The sequence below is a fragment of the Tyto alba genome, unplaced genomic scaffold, assembly GCF_018691265.1.
Source record: "Tyto alba isolate M040663 unplaced genomic scaffold, T.alba_DEE_v4.0 Super-Scaffold_2, whole genome shotgun sequence".
NCBI classification, from domain to species: domain Eukaryota; kingdom Metazoa; phylum Chordata; class Aves; order Strigiformes; family Tytonidae; genus Tyto; species Tyto alba.
Window position 1 is genome coordinate 41,116,850 of NW_024881282.1, and position 12,560 is coordinate 41,129,409.

General features: G+C 38.7%; 1 long non-coding RNA gene across 2 annotated transcripts; it reads left to right on the top strand.

Annotated features, from left to right (window-relative positions):
- Positions 1-1,636: 1,636 nt before the first annotated feature.
- On the top strand, positions 1,637-7,110 carry LOC116965716. 2 transcript variants are annotated; one of them, XR_004409584.1, is made up of 3 exons: positions 1,637-1,766; positions 4,604-4,976; positions 6,964-7,110. It is a non-coding gene; the product is annotated as an uncharacterized LOC116965716 (long non-coding RNA). The 2 variants fall into 2 exon arrangements; XR_004409585.1 differs by lacking the exon at positions 1,637-1,766 and adding an exon at positions 4,406-4,483.
- The last annotated feature ends 5,450 nt before the right edge of the window (positions 7,111-12,560 follow it).

The following is a 12,560-nucleotide window of genomic DNA, read 5'->3' on the forward strand; positions in this document are numbered from 1 at the left end:
AAATGTGTATTGTTTCACAGTGGACTGTAATCTCGATTTCCTTGATTGATAGGGATATAATGCCTAGGAAAGAGTGGAATGGATGGGCCAATTAGAAATAAAGACCCAAGAAAAGGTCAAAATGGTGGAGCACTTCACTATATTTCTTGAAAGATGTTGGGTATTAAATGTCAGATGCAATCTTTGTCATGAAAATGAAGTAACAAGCCACTAGTGTGACCCTCTCCTCTAAATGATAGTCTTGTCACTTTTTCTAATGCTCTTTTGCCAGGGTTTAAATTGAAGGAGAATGCTGCCTATCTTGTAAAATATTTAAATAATAGAATATATCCAGGAAACAGAAGGAAAGTAGGAAAAGGAGGGAAACAAAAAAATCTCTAGATAGATACTTTTCAAGCTTGGCCTCCTAAAATGTATGTTGTGGTATGACAAATCAGACACTAAGAGTTGAATACATTCTGGTTGCATTATTGTTTTATTAAGATGCTTTCTGCTTTGGGTTTTGACTAACCCCAGTCCACCTATCAGCAGCAACAGGCATGATGGTGCTTGTCTCAGTATGGGCAGATATTTCTGTTTAGTGAGACAAAGGAAACACCTACTGAAATGAAAGGGATTTGGCAGCCTTTACTAGAAAGGTTACTTTACAGTTGAGATATAGCCTTTTATAATGCTCAGCATTACCTTTTAACATGTATTTCTATATCATCATAGTACTGTCTCGGAGTTTTTTAATCAATATAGAAGATTCAGCTTGGTCATCAGTTCAATGCCCAGTACCCCTCTACTCTGGCAGTCCTTTACATTGGCATGTCTCCTCTGATCTGTGTCAGTAGCATCCTCTTCTTTTAAAATTTCCCAGCATAAAAAGTTTTCTGGTCATTGAAGTGCAGATCTCAAAGCACTTCACAGAAGTGTGTTATGTTTGGAAAAGTATATTAGCAGACTGCTACTCTGCTGTCACCCTTTCCTTATAAACATTCTGTTACCTTTTCAGTGGGTGCACTTATTGGCAGGGGTGCCAGGGAAAATAATATGAAAAGCTTCTGCTGGGAAATGCAGGCTTGCCAAAACTCCAATGAAACTTGCTTTATTTATGCACATAGGTAAAGCAGGAAGCTCAGGGTGAATGCAGGTGGAGGCACATGCCCTGTATAAATGACCCAACTTGGGTTATATACTGAAGCATCACGTTTCTACCTCATCCTTCAAGCAAACAATTCACTTCTATTTGAGAGGGAATCAGCATACAAATAAAATAGTTTTGCAAGTTTGCCCCATGATATTATTGCTAGTTCTGAATCTGTACAGTGCAGTTACTGTTGGGCATGGTTTAACTTGTATAAAAATGGAAAATAGTCTTTCATCTGAGTCAGAATTACAGCAAACTTCCATCAAGACAAAAGCAGTTTGTCTCTGTACTGGCAGATAACCCATGGTGGCACTGGCTTGGTGGCATCAGAGCAACAAGGTCACAGTGACTATGTCCATCCTGCAGAGCAGACACACACAAGGACACTCCCTGTAGTCTGGTCCCTGATGGTTTAGACTGGGAATCAATTGTACACCTTGCAGTTCCCCTTCTTGCCTCATGCTTCCCTTTTTTTCCTCTGACAGTGCAGGCATGGAAGGATGGGATTTCACATCTCAGCACTCCTCTCAGTACGGAGTAAGGAAGTGACCAGAATACACATCAGAGCTGAGAGCTGTGACCTGGGAAGTTCTCTTAGCTTCTCCTGTAAGGATGTATTATAGACATATCTCAGGTGAGATTGGTGTGGCAAATACTCCGTGCTGAGATTATGGATTGTTCATTCCTTTTTTCTCTGGACCCTTGGTCTCTCCTGTACTTGGCAAAATAGCAGAGGTCTAACTTGGACTCTTACGCAAAGTATAAAAGACAGACAGAGACAAGAATGGAAAGGCAAGATTAGCTCTATCAAGAGCAAGCTATAGATGTTACAATGTAGGAAAGATAATGAGAAATTAAAGGCCTAAATTATGAATAATTAAAGGATAACTTGTTCTACATACTGCATTTTTATATATATTCAGCAGAAGACTGGAAGTGACTGAATGGAAAAGAGTGAACTTCATGTAATGGGTTTCACCTCCTACTCACTTTCATTCCATTGAGCTTTCCTTTTTTGACCCCTTTCGTAAGAGAAGAACCCATGAGTCTCTACCTCCTTCCCTGGGTTTCCTGAAGTTTTAAAATAATACATGGCCTCACCATTCCTACCTGTGAGACTGCTCAGTATCTCCCTACACTGCATGCACCTTTCCCTTTCCTTTCCTTTCCCTTTCCTTTCCCTTTCCTTTCCCTTTCCTTTCCCTTTCCTTTCCCTTTCCTTTCCCTTTCCTTTCCCTTTCCTTTCCCTTTCCCTTTCCTTTCCCTTTCCTTTCCCTTTCCTTTCCTTCTTTCCCTCTTTCTTCCTTTCCCTTTTGCTTTCATTCCCTCTTTCTTTCTTTCCCTCTTTCTCTCTTTCTCTCTCTCTTTCTCTCTCTTTCTCTCTCTCTCTCTCTTTCTTTCTCATTGTCTCATGTTTAACAGGAAGACTGATTAGCAGTCTAGGAGAGTATCTTTTGTCAGTTGCTGTGTAGATGAAAGCATTATCTCAAATAGCTCAGCACTGGTACAAGTTTGCTGGATGTGCAGATGTCAGACAAGACAATGTGCTGGGCTTATATTTCCACAACAATGAGCTTGGAGCTACAATTCAACAGGATGGAAATAAATCACATTTTCTCCCTTTACTGGTCTTTTCTCACCTTGACTGTTTGCTTTATGCACATTTTAGAGTTGCAGTAACAACACCTCAGTTGATTCTTCCCCTCCAACAAGGACAACCAATAACATCTTTCATATCATCTGAAAGATTGCCAAACAAGGTTTTTCACATATAAAAATTCCCTTCAAGTAATGGGAAAGGGAATAAGGGATGCTATCAAAATGAAACACGCTACATTTAAAGTTCTTTCATTGCAGTTTTTTTTCTTCTGTATCTTTACTTTAAAAGAAATTACATTATTTCTTTTAGTGATTGTTGATGTGAAGCTGCTCAGGCTGAGATCTCTGTTCACACCTCCAGATCTTATTTAACAGTTTAGTCTTGTACAAGACTGTGTCAACTTCTTTGGCCTACTGAGCTCATTTATTGTCTTTATTCTTTCAAACTCATGTTGTCAGAGTAGGCAACCTGAAAAAACTTGAAAAAAAGTCTCATTGAACAGGATTTTTCTCCCTCATACAGCCCAGATGAAACCAGCTCTGCTTTCTGCACACCTTCTCCATTCCTTCCTTCATCTCCACCAGCAATCATGGAGTCTTGCCCACTGCAAACCGAAAAGGGATCTTTTCCCATTCAACCACCCAGTGGCTTATCAGAGAAGACCACAACTGTCAGCTGGTTGACAATTCTTACATGGAATATTTCAGAATACTTGCCAGAGCCTCAATTTTAAGGCTGTAAGGGAGCAAAGAACCTTCCCAGAAGTCTCCTGAGTTGGCTCAGATTGATTCTGTCCATTCGCTTCCCCTTCAGGCTACTGCAGAGGGAAGGCGCTGAACTGTAAGCAGCAGTTGTTTCAGTAGAGTGCAGCAGCCTCAAATTCCATCCATGACTTTCTTATTGCTAAGCATTCTTTACCACAGCAAAAGTATTTGTTTAATGGGAACCAGATTTGGGTCATAAACCTTAAGCCTATCAAGCTTTATGTTAGCTAATGTTTACTTTATTGTATTTTTTTTTTTTTTTTTTTTTACTCTTTCTCTCTCACTGGTAAAAAAGACATTGCTGTAAAGGGAATGCAGGGAAGCAAATAAAGCAAAGGAAATCAGGAAATACTATGAACTGCGTGTGACTCGCAGCTGCAGGGTTCCTCACAATAAAGAACCCTGCCTCAACAAAGTGGCTTATGTACTTTAACAAATATCAGCTGTTTGTTTGGGGTGTAATGAACAAACTAGAGCCAGAGTGACAACTGCTTCAAGTAATTATGAAGACAGCTTGCAAACTATGGCCCCGCTTGTTTCAGACTCTAAATGACGACAGTCGGGCTCCTGTTGCTGCCAGCTTTATTTCTGAGCACTTTTATTTCCATATTTCAAAGGTCAGTGTGTGGTGGCAATAGCAGCCAAAGAAAGCCTGTGTGAACAGTGTGTGTGTGCCTGTGTCTTCGAGAGAGAGAAAAGAAAAAGAAAGAAAAGCATTTTTCATCATCACCAATAATTGTTATATTAATAATAAACTCTTAATTAAGTGTTTATAATATGTTAAAACCAAGGAACCCAGATGAGTTTGGGGTTTCTTTGCTGCAGGCATTATTTATGCGTATAGCGGGGGGGGACTCTGCCCTGTGGAGTTTACAGTGGTAATAGTAGAGATGGCAGAACATGATCCCAGGGAAACTCAGTGTTGTTCTACAGAGCCACGGAAACGTGAAATAACTTATCCAGGCACATAGAAGGCTTTACATCCAGGTAAAACCTCTATTGATTTGAAACTCCCTGAATCTCAGACCATTAATTATATTGCATCTTTTCCTTTTTCTAATACCTGTAATTTATGTTTTATAATGCTGTTGATTTATGTTTATACAGAGGCTGAAGATTTTGTGGTATATAAAAATCATCTAAAAGAAACAACCTTTGTGCTGAAGAGATTATCACATATGTGGAACAATGCCTGGTGAAACTTCTACAGGATTTTGGGAGATATTTTGGAGAAATTTATCTACTGAATATCTCATGAGATAAACATGAAATAGCACAAAAGTGGATGTGAAAGAATAAGGAGAGAGTTGAAAGGAATGGGTTCCTTGGTGACACATGGACAGGGGAAGCCACCTTGCTCACAGAGCTGGGGTCTCATTTCAAGCACACCTTGGTCACACCAGGATTTGTGGGAGAAAGGTCTGAAGAATGTATGGAAGGCATGGGCAAGTTAAGGGTCTCGACACAGGAATGGCAGGAGGTAACATAAATTCTGTGGCGATTTAAAAGCAAGAGATTTACATGTGATGTAATAGGAGTGAAGCCATTGTGCCCACTTCCAAGGAAATGATTGTGGATTTGTGTGAGCCACCTGGGTAAACTGGAAAAAGAAGCCAAGCAGGGTCAAGGCAGCATCTTGGCTGCACTGACAAGGAAGGCAAGTCAGAAGGTACGAAACTGCTAATGAAGCAGGAGGAAGGTTATGAAAACATGGAAAATAAAGTGACAAAACTAGAGAGATGTTTATGAGATGCTATGAATGTAAAAGTGACAGCAGTTTCCCTGGCACAGCCCAGTGGCTGTAAGACTTGGATACAGGGAAGCCTATGAATTACCTTCTCAGATGCTTATGTATGTGAACAGATATTGCAGTGACATGGAGGAAGAAGGAAAATAAATAATGCATCCTGTCCTTCACATTAATCTTATGATCCTTTGTAAGATGAGCTTTTTCCCAAATTACAGGAAATCAGAAACTTCCACTAAATCCAAAAATAAATACAAAACAATTGATGAAGGACAATAGACTGTAGCCAAAGGTAGACAAATACTTCTTCAGTGAATTTGGAAGTATTTATTAATCAGATGTAAATAGCCTTGCTTCTAATACAGTCCAAGTTTGGCAGCTGCCTAATCTTGTTTTTTACCTGGTTTAGGAAAGACAGTGTAATTTCACTTACTCTTGAGCCCATTCCCAGGCACTTCTTTCACTCAGAAACACTCTTACACATGTATCTTATTGTAAATATCTATGTTTCTCCAATATCCACTACCAATGAGGCTCCGTATATGGTTTTTTTAACCATTTAAATTCTAGTTCATCACCTGTTTATATTATGTGTTCATGTTTTCATGGGAAGAGACTGATAAATTTTGACAGGTTTCCTTGTTTTGGTGCTCCTGTTCCTTTGTGGAGAATTGTCTCTTCCTTAACAGATTTGACCAGTTCACATCTGATGCATCTTTGCAGGAAAGCCCACATTATGCCACATGTGCCTGAGGAACAGAGCATCAAGAGAAAAATAGTTGATGAAAGAAACAGAAGAGGTGAATTATATGACATTATGCATTCCTAATGTATAAAACCTTTAGTCTGAAAAGCTGAGAAAAAAATCCTACTGACTTTGATTATTCCCGATGTAGGATAATTTTCAATATCTACTCGAGACACGAGAGTTGTAAACTAAACCTAAGTAAAATTTGAATCCCTTTATGATAGCCCTTTTCTCATTTTCTTTCATAATAATAGTTTAGTCTTATTCAAGACTCACTTGGCAGATTTCCCAGCCTGTCTTTCTGTAGGGTGGCTCCATTAAATTCAGCAGAGAGCAGCACGTGCCACTCTACAGTAGCCATTTCACAAGCGGTCTCTGAATTTCTTTTAGTGATGAGTGCATTCAGTTTGCTTTTCCCCTGATAATCTTAGTCTTACACAGCACATGCTCACACAGGTTTCTCCAAGGTCAGGTCACTCTCAGCTGCTCCAGCTGAAATGAGGGAGGCAGAGAGCTATTGCTCTAACTGTCTCTCATGGTTGTCATTTATAGTTCATTTCCCAGTTGAAGTCCCTGGAAATTTTTGCTTCTTAGCAAACCAACTGATGCAGTGTTTTAGCTTCCCTCTTCTACTGCACAATTATTTGTGTGTAGAAATTGGAGTGCTAAGCTTAAATGCAGATATGTATTTAAGTCTCAGTAAATCCCAAAATAGCATAAATAAAACCTTGAAAATTCAACTGTCTTTTTCTGTTACTACTAATGAGAGATTAGGTTTGTTCTCAGTAACATTTCTATAGGTTACAGTTGTAAATGGTAATGAAGACGCAGTATTACAAAGCAAGTATGTAGTTGATAGTGAAATAAGTGCTGTTCAGTTTGTAGGAAAACAGATTGAGAAGGAGGCTTAGCAACATCTCAGTAAATCATGATATCATTTAAGACTTGGTTTATTTTTTTCTTGTTTTATAGAGCAGAGGTGTTTACTTCAAAGCGTGGCGGTTTGTTACTTCCTTCAAGGATGGACACCATAGGAAAAGGAGATAATCGGTTGCCAAGGTCATTCAATGGGTAAATGATTGGGATGAGAATAAAATACAGGTTTTGACTTCCACAGTTACTGAGGTGAGCAGTGTTAAACTGGGTTCTTGCACCTTATCTATGACTTTATATCTGACACTTTTGGAAAGATGTTACCATTTGAATAATCAGACATGTTGATTAATGTGTTTGATTCCATAGCAAATAACCACAAAAAGGTTAAAATACAGATAACTGATGTGGCTCAGGTCCAAGTAAACAATTGAATGTAAGAGATTATGAATTTCGTGGATGTCCTATGAAGTAGGCTAGTGGTAACAATGTTACTGGCATTTTTTCTCTGAAAAGTTGAGCAAAATATCCTTTCCCATGGATTTACCCCATCTGGGATTCAGTGGGAAAGTCAAGGAAAACTGTACCATTTACCTCCATCACTTTAGACTTCTGTATGAGTAACATCTCCCAGGCTATTTGTGAGGGAAGTGATGTACCAGGGCAGAGTGGCTTGTATACAGGGCCTTATTCTAGAAGCATATTGAGTATGCTGGGAGGTTACCATTTTTCTCCTTAGGAAGTTTCTATCTTTATTCTTCTTTGACAAGAAACTTAGGCTTTGATGCCAAGAAGCACAATGAAAAAGAATGGTTTTCCCTTGTCCATTATCTTCCTCTTTTTTGAACCTGAGAATGCACCTATTTATTTCCATGAGAGGTTAACTCTAGAGTGGCAAGCTACTTTTTCATTTTTGTTTATTTTCTCATATCTGATTTCTGCTTTATGATGAAATGGATGGAATTTTTTTAGTACTTTTTAAGTCTAGGTTTAAAAAAAAAAGGTAAGTATGGAATTATAGCATGGAAATTACATTTAAAAAATCCTTGATATAACTGCCGTTCTCACAGCATTTCTAGTTTTTTCCTTATTATAGTACCAGCATCCTTTCTCCTTATTATCAGATGTATTTCTCTTCATTACTAGCAAAAGAGGAAGGGAAAAAAAAAAAAAAGAAAGAAAGAAAGAAAGAAAAAAAAGAGAGGTACAAAGAACTGCAGATCAAGCAGAAAATACTGACATAATAAGTTAATAAGGAATTCCCCCAAAGGTCTTCTTCTGAGATCCCAGTCTTGAAGTGTTTAGGAACTTCACTCATCAGCACAGGCAGACATTTCTGCAGTTTAATGTCCTTAATGTGTTCTGTACAGGCCTTACACTTTCAAAAAGAGGAGGGAGAGAAATTTTCATTAAGCAAAATCTTTCTTATTTTCACATCTGCTCTACAGGGTGGTGTCATTATGCAAATAGACTTTCAAAATGTAGTTTTCTGGGAAGATGTATGCTTTTCTCCTGAAAATTAAACCTGATGTATTGGTGGAACAATGCAGTGTCAACTTTTACTATGTCAGATGGTCTGTGAAGAACTAGAGGGGCTAGGATATCCTTCCTTAGAAAATTATTTTGAAATTCCTGACAGCTGGTGCAATCTGACACATTTTAAAAACAAAATATTTACCAAGAAACACTTTCAAATTAATAAATTTCATGTCACTTATTTGCTTACTAACATTGTATCTTAAGGTGGCCCAAGGACAAGTAATTCTTTTCCACTGCAGGTACAGTAGCAGTATTCAGAGGAGAGCAATATCATGAAAAGGGATTTACTAATATTACTTAAAATATCAATTAAAGGTTCAGATCAAAAATGAGGAGGTCATAGGATATGAAGATGTCATAGGATAAATGAGGAGGTCATACAATAAAATATGGTCTTTGTTTATGATCCAGGAGGAAACAGTGTCATGTTATAGGTTTAGCTGCCAAGAGAATGTGATAGGCATTTTGCTAAAACCAATGTCTTCACATCAGGAAAATGGTGGGATGAAAATGATTATGCAGGTTTAGGATGAAAAGTAGCTGGGCAAAACTGAAGTAATGCTGTTCAGTGAGCTGAAATAAAAAGTTGTTTGAGTATCATCTCAGCCTCCCTGTTGAAGATATATACCTATTTGTCAACATGTGACAAAGTCTTGGGAAGATAAGGGGGGTTGTGTTTATCTGCTGATGAAATTAGAATGAACAGCTAAAGTTATTTTCTAAACAGTGAGGTAAGATTGAACAGAAGACTAGGAAACATCCATTTAAGACATCATAGTATCCATCTATGAATATAACCTTCCCCTAAGGAATCACCAAAGGTGATCAAAAAATGTTATGCAGAAGGCTGATGCCATATATCTGATGGTTCGGCCCAGTGTGGATGTAATAGGTCTTTAGAGAAGTCTTTCAGCTACTCACATTGGCCGTTGATGCCAGTTTATAGCTCTTGTCCTAGTTTACAAAGCAGCTAATGCATTGAGTCTCATCTACATAGAAGACCAAACTTCTGTGACGGTTGAGGATATTACAGATCCCAAATATAAAAACACTTATGTGTTTGGGAGAAGGAAGAGGTGGAGAAATAAAGGTTCGCTATGGGATGGCCTGGCCTTGGAGACCATGCAAATCCAAATGCTGATCACAATTTAGCATGCATTAAAAATCACTTACATCCTATGTGACCGTGATATTCTCAGATTTATTCCTAAATTTATATTTTCCAAAATCCCTAGTCGAAGCAGAATTTTAGCCTCGAAGATGGCAAAGTGACAGTGACCCTGAAATTCCCTGGAGATTTCAATATTGCTTTTATTTTGTATGTGAAAAATCCTCATGTCTTAACACTGACACTCATCACTGTGCTAAGAAAAGTAAGACATAATAAGGTGGCATTCCACCTGAAGATAGAGATAAATCTGTGGGTAGAATGGAGCAATGTAGGTAGAAGAATAATATTTGTACCAGGATACATGCATTGATTTCAGGTTCCATTTCACAGTTTTCTAAACTGTGGGTAGGGGGCTGTTAATGGACTTTATCTCATGGGGAGATGACCACACAGTGATTTAACTTATAACTTGTTTAATTATAAAAACAACATGGCTCAACACTAGCACCCACCTTAGAGAAAGTATCCCTATATAGCAGACCAGCTTGTCTAGATAAAAGAAGCATGGCACATGGGATCCATCCTATATACCAACTGTGGTGATTTTGAGGACTAAAATGCATTCAGTTCTAAAACACATCTAAAATTAAGTTTAGTTGACTAGGTAGGTTGGAAGAAGTCCCATTGCTTTAGGCAAACACAAAGCTAACCAAGGATGACCTTTGTGCAAAAGTCTGTTGAGCTTGTGGATATTTATAAATTAGGTATAGCAGACTTTGCCACACTATGTGTTAATTTATTATTTTTATTTATTTATTTATTAAAAAGAATGCTAGTTATGTTATCTGTTCTCTAGGAAAGACTACTTCTTAATGCTAGCTCCATTTTTCAGCTGAGTTTAGTTGCCCTTCCTTCCTGTCCTCTGTCCTGCCTGTCCTTGCAACTTTTGAATAGACCAAGAAGACCAAGAAGCAGAGGCCTGGAGACACCCCTGCAACCAAGCTCATGCAGCACTGGCTGTAGGCTTGTAGTCTGTAAGAAGAATAATAGCTTTGAACATCAGTGTCTACAGTGTCCATTGTGCATGAGCCTAGGGCCTCAGGTCAGTGTTGGCTTGGGGATCTCTGCACCACACCGTCTTCCCTGGTTTTGATAGCCATGGTTGTTCAGTCCTTGTCTTCCTTGACCAGTAATTGAAAAAAGGGCATTTATGACCTGTATAGCTGTCAAATCCTTTCAGGCTACTGAGATCAGAAAAATCCAGCAGGATCAGATCACTCATCCTACTCATATTAATGTGTCTTTTCAAATACTGCATTGTTGAATTAAATAATTGGTGTAGGTGAAGTTGGAGATACTATAAAAAAAATACAGTTAGTTTCATGTGGATTGAAGGCAAATTTGGAGGCTGGTGCTCTACAGACATGCAATGAAGTTTAATTATCTCTTTAATCTCTTATATTAAAACCTAGCAATAAATTAAAAGAAGATGAAATTGATCTGCAAGAACTTGATGGGGACAAAGCAAGGACCAAAGAAAACCAGAAATATTATGCATAATGAAGAAAATGGCTAATGATCACTTTAATCAATTAAATTAGAGTTGGAAAGGCTGCAAGGTCAAGTATTCCATCCAAGGCCTCTGACAGCTTATTTCCTTATCACTGAGAAAACAGTTTTCAATTTCATTCCTGATTTTGGCTCATCCTTTACTTCTAGCTAACCAACAAAATCTGTCTGAATTTCACAGATATGATCCTATTTTTTTCAGAAAGCTTAAGGCAAAATGAAGAAGGCATTTGCAAGAATGGAGGGCTAAAAATATGTGGGATTTCCACTAGAAAACACTCTTCCGTAGCTCACTCTAATCTTTTGTGGCTTTGCCTGGAACAGCTTTGCATTTATTGTCTGCCCTGGTCCTTAGCAGCAAATTGTACCTTTGGTAGACTACAAGAATGTGGGGGGTAGGGCTGTGAGCAACTGAGGTTCTCAATGAGATAGGGTTATACTGTGTCATGACTTGGGCACTTTCCACCAGGTAGCTACGAGCTCCCCAAAACACCCCCATGAGCCTTCAGGATGATGAATAACATTGTGGTTTGGGCACAGGCTCCAGCTAGCCTGATCAGGAGCAGCTTCACTGTATGACATTTTCCCGGGCACTGGTATGTCCAGCTGACCCATGTTTCCAGACTTGGTAACAAGCCAGAAGTAGGGGAAGCACTCTGCTGTTTCTACTTTTGCTGATAAAGGACCTTGGCAGTGGTGGGTTTTGGGTGGCACTTAAGGCTAGCACTCCAGTATATGTTTCTGTATCCAGGTAAACTGAGGTTCATTACATCAAATGTAAGTAGATCCACTGCCTTATCAAAGCAACAGGCTTGTAGTCCTCCCTAGATCAGTTGCTGGCGACAGTTTTTTGTCAAGAAAGACTGGATGGGGAGGGAGAGGACTGTATGTAAAGTGGTAGAGAGGACGTGCCTGTCTGTTCATCGCAAAAATCAGACAAAAATCTGTATAACCTGAAAGATGCAACAGACACTTGAGAATTGCTCTCTGTTCCCATTGTGGTCTTAAACAATAAGACTGATGTAGGTTAGGGTAGGTACAAGAAAACTGAGTATTAAGAATAAGAGTTAACTGTCTCATGCTGTGGGTATAAACAGATTAAATACAATTTTAAGTACATACTCCAAATACTGTGCTTTCATAGAAAGATGCTCTTTGAATTTTGAAAGACAAGAATTTTTCCCCATGGAGACCAGACTTATCACCCTCAGAAACCCGATTCATACCTAGGATGGATGAGCTTGTGTACCAGGAAACTGAAGTATGTAGAGAGAATAACATCAGAGAAAGTGGGAAAATTTAAGGGTAAATGGTGAATAAGCATTTTGTTCAGGGGGGGAAAGGGTTTTATACATAAACACAGAAATAAAGATACTGAATAGTAGTATTGTTTGGGTACTTTTCCTGTTTAAAATGACTAATCTCGCTAGAGCCATAGGTCAAAATCTAGGCAGGATTGGCTTTGCCCTTCATCCTC